At 40.7% G+C, this 11,232-nt stretch overlaps 1 non-coding gene across 1 annotated transcript; it reads left to right on the forward strand.

Moving 5' to 3' along the window:
• Nucleotides 10,059-10,130, forward strand: TRNAA-CGC. Its single transcript has one exon. It is a non-coding gene; the product is annotated as a tRNA-Ala (tRNA).

Here is an 11,232-nt window from a genome sequence, read left to right on the forward strand (position 1 = left end):
CGAATAGAAACTATTTAAGTTGTACACATGACGTTTGGTTATATGTATGCTTTGCAAAGTGATGGTCACAGTTAAGCTATGAACACATCCATTTTCTCACTTAGTTAATCTTTTTTGGTGGTAAGAAGACAAGATCTATTCTGTCAGCAAATTTCAAGTATACAATACACATTATTAACTGCAATCACCCTGCTGTACATTAGGTCCCCAGAATTTTGATCTTATAACTGGAAGTTTGAACACTTCAACTAATATCTCCCCAATTTCCCCACCATTTAGTCCCTAGTAACTACTATATACTCTGCTTCTAGCAGTTCTAGTTTTTTAGATTTCACATACATGTGCGAGAATACAGTATTTGTCTTTCTATGTCTGGCTTATTTCACTGCACATGACATCCTCCAGATTCATCCACGTTATTGCAAACGGGTTGTCCCTCTTCCATTTGGTTGAATAATAGCCCAATTTGCATATATATATGTATACATTTATAGATATATGCATATGTAGATATATGTAGATCTATATATATAGATATATAGAGGCCAGACAGCAAAGATCAAGTTGTTGGCAGATTGGTCACTTCTGAGGCACCTCTCCTTGGCATGCAGATATCTGACCTATGGCTATGTTTTCACAAGGTCGTCTACTGCCCATAGTTCTTCATTTTTGTATACGGTTGTTGCCCTTCAGAAGAATAGTAGGAAGATTACTACTGCTCCAGGAGAAGGCAATGGCACCCCACTCCAGTACTCTTGCCTGGAAAATCCCATGGATGGAGGAGCCTGGTGGGCTGCAGTCCATGGGGTTGCTAAGAGTCAGGCACGACTGAGTGACTTCACTTTCAATTTTCACTTTCATGCATTGGAGAAGGAAATGGCAACCCACTCCAGTGTTCTTGCCTGGAGAATCCCAGGGACGGGGGAGCCTGGTGGGCTGCCATCTATGGGGTCGCACAGAGTCAAACACAACTGAAGCGACTTAGCAGCAGCAGCATACAGATATAGATATCACATTTTCTTTATCCATTCATCCAGCACTGGACTCTCAGGTTGTTTCCATGTCTTGGCTGTTGTGAATAATCCAGTGGTTCCTGTTAGTGTCTGGCTTGGAAGTCAAACCAACTCCTTGGGTGACATCAAAAAAACTAGCAGGGTTCTCTGATTTTAAGCCCAAGGCTTTTCCACATGTTATCTCTCCCTGGTGTATCCCTGATACACTTAGATGCACACAGCTTTCTTCTGATGCAACTGCCTTTGGTTATGAAGCCTATTGTCCCGCACTGTAAGCGTGTGCTCAGTCATGGCCAACTCTTTGCAGTCCCAAGGATTGTAGACTGCCATGTTCCTCTGTCCCGGGGATTTCCCAGGTAAGAATACTGGAGTGGGTTGTCATGTCCTTCTCCAGGTATTCTTCCTAACTCAGGGATCAAAACTCCATCTCCCACACTAGCAAGTGGATTCTTTACCACTGTGCCACCTGGGAAGGTCTGTGTCAAATATTTCCCATAAGTATAATTAAAATGCGGTATAAATTATTACCTTTCCTTTTTCCACCTGAAGAAAACCCTCAAGGCAGTGGCTTGATGGCCCTGGCCTCCTTGTATTTTCCTCCTCCTATTTTGCATTACATCAATAGCAAAAACTGTTGAATGCTTTTGTCTGTTGAAGTTTTGACAACACTGTAGATTTATCATTTGTCATGCCAGAGAATAAAATTAACACAATCAAAAACAGTATTGTAGTCACTCTGAAGTAGAAAATTCCTTTCCAGCGACAATCATAGTTTCTTTCCAAGACACTGCTTCCTCCTTCTTCTTCTGCCAGTCTCTTTCACTTGACAAACCTTTGCTTATTTTTTTCCCTACTAAGTGACATTTTGATGATATGTGTGATTCATGTGATGCTAATAATAGTTTTTATATTCAGCTCATTTTAGCCTCTGTATACTTACATAAGCAGAAAATTGCTATATTTGTGTAAAAACAGTTCTACAGAATTATCTGTGAACTTAGAGAATTATGATGTCAATTTCACACTAGAAATGTCACCATTGGATTATTCCTGCCATCCTACCAATCATCCTCTGAGATGTCACTTTATGTTAAGAGAGGAAAATGATGCTCTTAAAAACAAAACACAAGAAGAAACAAACCAGCATCTATACCTCAAAAACAAAACAAAACAAAACAAAACCATGACATCAGTCAAGTGCATCAGTTCAGTTCAGTCGCTCAGTTGTGTCTGACTCTTTGCGACCCCATGAATTGCAGCACACCAGGCCTCCCTGTCCATCACCAACTCCCGGAGTTCACTCAGACCCTTGTCCATTGAGTTGGTGATGCTATCCAGCCATCTCATCCTCGGTCGACCCCTTCTCCTCCTGCTCCCAATCCCTCCCAGCATCAGAGTCTCTTCCAATGAGTCAACTCTTCGCATGAGGTGGCCAAAGTATTGGAGTTTCAGCTTCAGCAGCATTCCCTCCAAAGAAATCCCAGGGCTGATCTCCTTCAGAATGAACTGGTTGGATCTCCTTGCAGTCCAAGGGACTCTCAAGAGTCTTCTCCAACACCACAGTTCAAAAACATCAATTCTCCAGGGCTCAGCTTTCTTCACAGTCCAACTCTCACATCCATATATGATCACTGGAAAAACCATAGCCTTGACTAGACGGACCTTAGTCAGCAAGTAATGTCTCTGCTTTTGAATATGTTATCTAGGTTGGTCATCACTTTTCTTCCAAGGAGTAAGCGTCTTTTAATTTCATGGCTGCAATCACCATCTGCAGTGATTTTGGAGCCCCCCAAAATAAAGTCTGACACTGTTTCCACTGTTTCCCCATCTATTTCCCATGAAGTGGTGGGACCAGATGCCATGATCTTCGTTTTCTGAATGTTGAGCTTTAAGCCAACTTTTCCGCTCTCCTCTTTCACTTTCATCAAGAGGCTTTTTAGTTCCTCTTCACTTTCTGCCATAAGGGTGGTGTCAGACTAGCTAATTATAGTAGCAGAGGCTTGACATTTATTCTCACAGGAAAATGTATCATGTCAAGAAAACTATTGTTGAAAATATTAAAATGAGGAACTTCCCTAATGGTTCAGTGGTTAAGAATCCGCCTTGAAATGCAGGGGCCACAGATTCAACCCCTGGTATGAGAACTAAAATCCCATATGCACGAAACAACCAAACCCATGTGCCACAACTAGAAAATCCATGTGCCGTAATGAAAGATTCCACGAGCTGCAAGTCAGACCTGATGCAGCCAAATAAACAGATATTAAAAAAACACTAAAATGATTTAAAACATTCTTGCTTCTCTATGTTCAATAAACGCTTCTCGACGAACTAACAGATGCCAGTTTTTATGCAAAAGTACTTTTTAAGAAATGTAAATGTATGACAATTGTAGCAAAACATCTCTGTAGTCTTGATGCTAGGAGCCAATATTTTGTGTTCATCAAGTATTCTTAAACTCTACAATGGAATATGAAATTTGAAAGAGAGAAAGAGTCACTCAGACGTATCCTACTCTTCACGACCCCATGGACTGTAGCCCACCAGGGTCCTCTGCCCTTGGGATTTCCCAGGCAAGAATACTGGAATGGGTTGTCATTTCAGAAGGAAATTTGAAGTAGAATTTTAACTTTCCTTTGGGATTTTATGGACTTCCCTGGTGGCTCAAATGGTAGAAGCATCTGCCTACAATGTGAAAGACCTGGGTTCGATCCCTGGGTTAGGAAGCTCCCCTGGAGAAGAAAATGGCACCCCACTCCAGTACTCTTGCCTGGAAAATCCCATGGACAGAGGAGCCTGGTAGGCTACAGTCCATGGGGTTACAAAGAGTTGGACACGACTGAGTAACTTCACTTGGACTTTTATATTTTTAAAATAAAAATCTTAAAAAGCAGCTCCAATTTACTGTGTCTTAAAAACTATACATAAATATGATCAATATGATAATTAATTAGAAAATTATATATATGTTCTACTATGTGTCTTACACCTATTCAAGTCATTGTGAAAAAGAAATTAAATAGGGATTTCTCTGGTGGTTTAGCGGCTAAGTCTTTGCCTTCCAATGCAGGTGGGGGTTTGATCTTTGGTCAGGAAGCTAGGATCACACACGTGTGTGTGTTAGTCTCTCAGTCATGTCTGGCTCTTTGCAATCCCATGGACTCATCTGTCCATAGAATTCTCCAGGCAAAAACACTGGAGTGGGTTGTTATTCTCTTCTTCAGGGGATAAGGGGATAAGATCTTCAGGGGAAGATCCCACATGTCTCATGGCCAAAAAACCAAAACTTAAAACAGAAATAATATTATAAAAAATTCAATAAAGACTTTAAAAATGGTCTACATCATAAATAAATAAAAGATACAAAATGAAGATCCTGATCTCCTGATCTCTGCTTTCAGTAATTTTGCACAAATCCCCAAAAGAAAAAAGTCACTTAGTCATGTCCAACTCTTTGCAGCCCTGTTGGCTGTACCCACCAGATTCCTCTGTCCATGGGATTTCACAGGGAAAAATAGTGGAGAGGGTAGCCATTCCCTCCCCCAAGGGATCTTCCTGACCCAGAGATCAAACCTGAGTCTCCTGCATTGCAGGGGGATTGTTTAGCAACCAGGGAAGCCCACACTCAAACCAAAAAAAATGTTTCAAAAAAATAAAAATTGAACATAAATTGTGTAAGAAAATAATTTGTAAACTACTTAAAGATATACTATTATTATTTTTAATATTCATTAAAATTGTTTGAGAAGGCCATATGGAGGATTTGGTGCTTAATATAGACCTCAAGGAAGTGCTAAGATTTGGATGAAAGTCTACAAAATATGTGAAAAGGCTTAGCTGATAAGAGACAAAGAATTAGATACGTAAAACATCTAAGAACCAACAAAAAAAATAAAAAAATCATAAAATATCATAACACTTGTGTTGTAAACAAAATTATGGTTACAAGAATTGGCTTTCTTTTTATTTTGGCTATTTAGTTCCAAATGAAGGAAATTCACGTAATTCACAATGATATAATGGTTATCACTAAAACAAACTGGAAAGAATTATTTATATCCCTCTGACTATTTAACTTTATCATAAATATTTTCATACATAATACAATGTGGATGCAAATTATTTTTATGTCATCCGATTTGCCTTTGTGAGAAGTCTTCTTTGCCACACTTGGGTCCTTTTGGTTTATTGTCATGAGGTTTTGCCAGTTTACTTTTTTGTTGTGGTTCAGTTGTGAAGTCATATCCAACTCTGCCACTCCCTGGACTGAAGCACGCCAGGCTTCCCTGTCCTTCACCATCTTCTGGACTTTGATCAAACTCACATCCATTGAGTCAGTGACACCATCCAACCATCTTATCCTCTGTCATCCCCTTTAAGACTAGACCTGTCTAGGGAAGAAAAGTTTTAATGGTTGTTTGTTTTGATGTTCTTGTACATTCACATATATCAGGGGATATGGGGAAATAGGGTCTGATGTAACTGTCAGGGACTTCCTTTGACTGACATGAGACAGAATTAGCTGACTTTACCATTATTAGTTCAGCTAATTCTGTCTCATATTATCAATAAAAATTAAAAGTAAACATGCGAGAGTTATAGATGATGCAATCATTTCTAATACTGGGATAAATTATTAACAACAGCAAAAGGGTATAAGGGGGAAACTTCATTGATAATAAATGAAATCAATCCTTAAAAGAGCTGTGTATCCAATGCTGAGAACTAGTACATTCATGTGTGTTTACTGGCTGAGAAGCTGTACGTGCTAAAAATCCAAATGGGCATTTTCTGCTGAGATGAGAAGAAGGTGCAGTCCTCCGAGGGTGACTCCCCGTGAACACGGCCCCGGGGAGGCTGCGGCAGGGTGCAGAGTTGAATGGACTCTGACGGCTAACCTCAGAACTAGGAGAGTCCACCGCAGAGACAGGAGGCTGAGTCCTGGTCTGGGAGGGTGCCCTGCTTTCCTAGGGCTGCCAAACACAGCATCACAAACAGACACTACAGAAGTTTGTCGTCTTACGGTTCTGGGGGCCAGAAGGCCAAGATCAAGGTGTCAATAGATGTGCTTCCTTCCCCGGTTTGCAGGGGAGGCTCTGTGTCATACCTTCTCCGTGGCTTCTGGTGGCTTGCTCAGAACCTTTGACTTTCCTTGGTGGGTAGATAGACCACCTGGCCTTCACATTCACACAGAGGTCCCTGTGAGTCTGTGTCCAAACGACCCCCTTTTATAAGGACACCGGTCACATTAGAACAGGCACCCACCCCACTCCAGGATGACCTCATCTTAATAAATTACATCTGCAATGACCCTCTTTGCAAATAAGTCAGATTTTGAGGATCTAGAATTTAGGACCTCACTATACGGATTTTGGGGGCTTCCCTGGTGGCTCAGATGGTAGAGAATCCGCCTGTAATGCAGGAGACCTGGGTTCAATCCCTGGATTGGGAAGATCCCCTGGAAGAGGACATAGCAACCCACTCCAGTATTCTTGCCTGGAGAATCCCATGGACAGAGGAGCCTGGTGGGCTGCAGTCCATGGGGTCACAAAGAGTTGGGCACGACTGAGCGAGTAAGCACTGCACAGTGGATTTGGGGGGATACACTTCAATCCATAACACAGGGAAATGAGGGATGAGATCCACAGGGCACCAGCTCTGTAGTTAGGAGAACAGACTCAGGGAGAGAGTCCTCCTTTCCCTTTTCCCTGTCACTCCAAAGAGGTCACAGGCACCCTGGTCAAGAGAATCCACTTACCAGCCCAGCATCACGTAGAGGTGGCAGTGTGTATTAGTTAATTATTGTTGGTATAACAAATTACCAGAGATTTGTGGCTTGAAATAGAACAAATTTATTGTTGTTTTAGTCATTGGAAAAGACCCTGATGCTGGAAAAGGATGAAGGCAAAAGAAGAGGGTGGAAGGGGAAGAGATGGTTGGATGGCATCACTGAATCAATGGACATGAACTTGGGCAGTCCATGGGGCCACAAAGAATTGAACACAACTTAACAACAACAATGATACTTCTGGAGATCCATAATCTTAATATTGTTACTCAATATTTAATATTTTATTTTTCTGATTTTGTGCCACTAAACATGAAATTGAAAAAGATTTCTAAATCTTCTTTGGAAGTTTATATTTCCAAAAAGAAAACAACTCTTCTAAAGCAACTCCATTTTGAGAAGTAGCACCTTTATGTAAACAAACAAATAAAGATATCAAATAAGACTTCAGTTCAGTTCAGTTGCTCAGTTGTGTCCAACTCTTTGTGATACCATGGACTGCAGCACACCAGGCCTTCCTGTTCATCACCAACTTCTGGAGCTTACTCAAACTCACGTCCATTGAATTGGTGATGCATCCAACCATCTCATCCTCTGTTATCCCCTTCTCCTCCTGCCCTCAATCTTTCCCAGCATCAGAGTCTTTTCAAATGAGTCAGTTCCTCTCATCAGGGGGCCAAAGTATTGGAGTTTCAGCTTCAATGAATATTCAGGACTGATTTCGTTTAGGATGGACTGGTTGGATCTCCTTGCAGTCCAAGGGTTTCTCAAGAGTCTTCTCCAACACCACAGTTCAAAAGCATTGATTCTTCAGTACTCAGCCTTTTTTTTTTTTTTTTTGGTACTCAGCTTTCTTAATGTTAAATTAATTAGGAAATTTATATTGTGTTTCACCATGTGCCTGTTGTTTAGTCGCCAAGTCATGTCTGACTCTTTGCGACCCCATGGACTAGCCTGTCAGGCTCTTCTGTGCATGGGATTTTCTAAGCAAGAATGCTGGAGTAGGTTGTCATTTCTTTCTCCAGGGGATCTTCCTGACCCAGGGATTGAACCCAAGCCTTGGCAGGTGGATTCTTTACCACTGAGCCACCTGGAGAAGACCCGGTTACTGGAGTAGTGTATCTTAAAGTATAATATAGGCCTGAGTTCTCTGTATAGATTAGTAATTTACACCTCACTGATATCTGTTTTTACCAGCTTTGTTTTCACTGATGTGTGGGGACCCAACATTATTAAAGTAAAAGATTTAAAAGCTGCAATGTAATTTACTACTTGCTCAAGAGGGATTATCTATATTTTGAATATATTATGATCAAAATTTAAATTATTTATACTTTCATATTTTCCCAAATGAATATTAGCATGTATTTCTCAAATTAAATATTTAAGATTATAGAAAAGATAATATTAGGATAAAGGTTTTCCAAAGCCATCATTTCATCGGAACCAGAGCTAAAAAAGAGAAGAGGTGATTTTTTTTCTTGGTAATTCTGAATTATTTTGGAACTTGATTCTTATTAGTTTCATTAATATTATTATATCCTATATCATTGAGTTGATTTTATTATTCTTATTAGTCAAGAACAACCAATGTTGTTAAGAGAGGGCAAGGGTGTGCTTTTAAAGTTTGCATCTTCATGGGCAAGAGAGTGTCAGAGTCAGAATATGCTGTTGGTGATAACCAGGAAATTAGATTTTCTGTAAGGCTATGATGAGCTCATTAAATATTTAGAAGGTCCTGCATGAGTAGTCAGATCAAGGATATGCTGTGTTCAGCATTATGGGTTCTGGTCACCAAGTAGATGAAATCAAAGAGCAGCTCTTCAGTTTACTTCTAGTATATTTTTTTTTTGTCCTTTTATGGTGAAAATATTATTTACCAAATAGCAATTTCATCTTGATCATCACAGCAAGCAAAAATCCAGGGCTGGAATTCTCTATGTCGTGAACTTGATGTGTCTCTGAGAAAAGCAGCGTTGGTTCTCCCGACCACTACAGTGCCATGAGCTCAGGCGTGCTGTTAGGTCTGCTGGTGAGCAGTAGGCTGACCTTTCCCTGCCCCGAGGAGAGAGCTGTCACTGCAACAAGTGAGCTGCTTCTTTGCTGCTTCCCCCATAACAAAACCCCCTATTCCCACCTTCGCCCCAGGAAAGAAGTGAAGGTGGTTTAGAATATTCTACCCCCAACTATGCCACTCTGGTGTAATGATTACTCTGAGTCAAAGACAATAGTGGGAAAAGGAGACAAAGGATAATTCTCTGCCCCACTCCCCTCTCTGCCTGGAACCAGATCCTAAATTCCCTGTGTAGAGGGACCCCAGCCAGCCCCCACTGTACTGGAAGGGAGATGACAGCTCTCCAGTGGAACAACTGCTGAGCAGTCTACACAAACAGGCCTTACTCCATGCTCCCATCTTCCATTAGTCTCCTCCATATGTTTACCTTCCCATAGTCTGCACCCCTAAAAGCCTGAACCCCTTTACCTGTGTCTCTTACAAGCATGTTGCTCCTTTTAAGGTGATATACAGTCCCAGGTTCTAATCACCCCTCTGAGTTCCTCATCACGGGGTTTCTTCCTTATGTAAACCCAGTGCACATGCTAATAAACTTTGATTTCCTCTTGTTAATCTTCCCTTTGTCAGCCTTATTTGCAGTACCCAGTCACGAACCTGTGGGAAGAAAGGAGAGATTTTTTTCTTTTTTCGTTTCCTATGGGCTTCCCAGGTGGATCGGTGGTAAAGAATCAGCCTGCCAAGGCAGGAGACATGGGTTTTATTCCTGGGTCAGGAAAATCCCTTGGAGAAAGAAATGACCAGTTACTCCAGTATTCTAGCTTGGGAAACCCCATGGACAGAGAACCCTGGTGAGCTTTAGTCCATGGGGTTGCAAAAAGTCAGACTCGACTGAGCAACTAAACAACAACAGCAATAAAAGTAATGGGGAAATTATGGAATATAACTAAAATATTTTCTTGCATCTGTGAGTAGGAAACTGTATAAATAAGATAAATTTTGAAGGGAGATGGTGTTTCATCATCCCTATAAATAAGGCTGGGGAAACTAGCATGGTGGTGAGCCATAAAGTATCAGGACATTCCACACTGAAGGTACAAAATTTATAGGTCCCCCAGGAAGGCTTCAGAATGTTCTGTGATGGGAATTTGAAACTTTGAGAATTCAGGGCTTTTTTGTTCCCTGGAGAGATTGTCTAAGAAATCAGTGCACTGATTCATCAGCCTGGCAGCCTCCTTCCAGGGCTGGGGATGTAGCTCAGTGGTAGAGCATATGTTTCGCATGCATGAGGCCCCAGGTTCAATCCCTGGCATCTCCATGTCCTTCAACAAATGGTGCTGGTTTGTTTTTTAGTTTCATTTTTAAGAAAACATGACTTCACAGGAGGACATGTCACCAGTGTTACATATTAATATAAATTACAGGTGCCACTCTACCAGTTTCAATGAACTATGCGTAATGCTAATGATGTGATAGTATCTTCTTTCAGTATTAATAACATAGTTTTTATTAATACAAAATTAAAAATATAGCCTTTCCAACAAATCTTTATTACTCTATTTGATTCATATACATTTCTGTTAACATCCACCTTCTTTTAATAAACCTATATAAATGGTCAGACAGGAACTTACCTGCTACGCTATGGGCATGACCCACTTAAAGAATAAAAAGTACAACAAAGATATTTATAACAGTCCTTATTTCTAAAGTATCTGCACCTGTAATGCGTGCATGCTGTGTCACTCAATTATGACTGATTCTTTGCCACTGTAATATTATATTAGTATTTGCAGCAAAGTTATATAAGCTAACTGTGCCAGCACTACCTTATTTTATTATTGCTTTGTTATCCTAGACGATTACATGATTTAACTGTAGTATAATTCCTGGAATTACAGTGGATTCATTGAGATCAAGCCTTCGATAGCTATCTCAATTTTGATCACCATATACAAGGGCATATAGAATAAAAGCTTTTTTTAAAGCTCCTGTATATCCTGGGTGGAGAGGAAGTTGACTCAAATCTCAGGATAAGTTTTGGGTTCTCCCCACCCACACAAGTGAAACCTCTTGACCCTGGGCATTGCTAGGACCTGGAACTGAAGGTGGTCCACTTTCTGCATACCACAGAGGTCATCACTGATGATCACACAGATGCATGCGTTTATTGTTCACTCTCTGCTATGGAGTCTTATTCTATTTTGAAGAGTATTCCATCTTTTTTGGGGGAAACAATAGTGACATGGATTCAGATTAGCATGATGCAATGACAAAGTCAAGTGATGTCGCTGGCAAGTCCTCCCCTCCTGCATTACGGGTCTCCTGAGTCTTTGGCATGTTTTTTTCACCCTGTCATCTGCTGAGTTGTATTTATGCATCTCATGTGAACAGAATTAAGATAACCCTTGGGATGCCAA

Source organism: Capra hircus, chromosome 24, assembly GCF_001704415.2.
Source record: "Capra hircus breed San Clemente chromosome 24, ASM170441v1, whole genome shotgun sequence".
NCBI lineage: Eukaryota > Metazoa > Chordata > Mammalia > Artiodactyla > Bovidae > Capra > Capra hircus.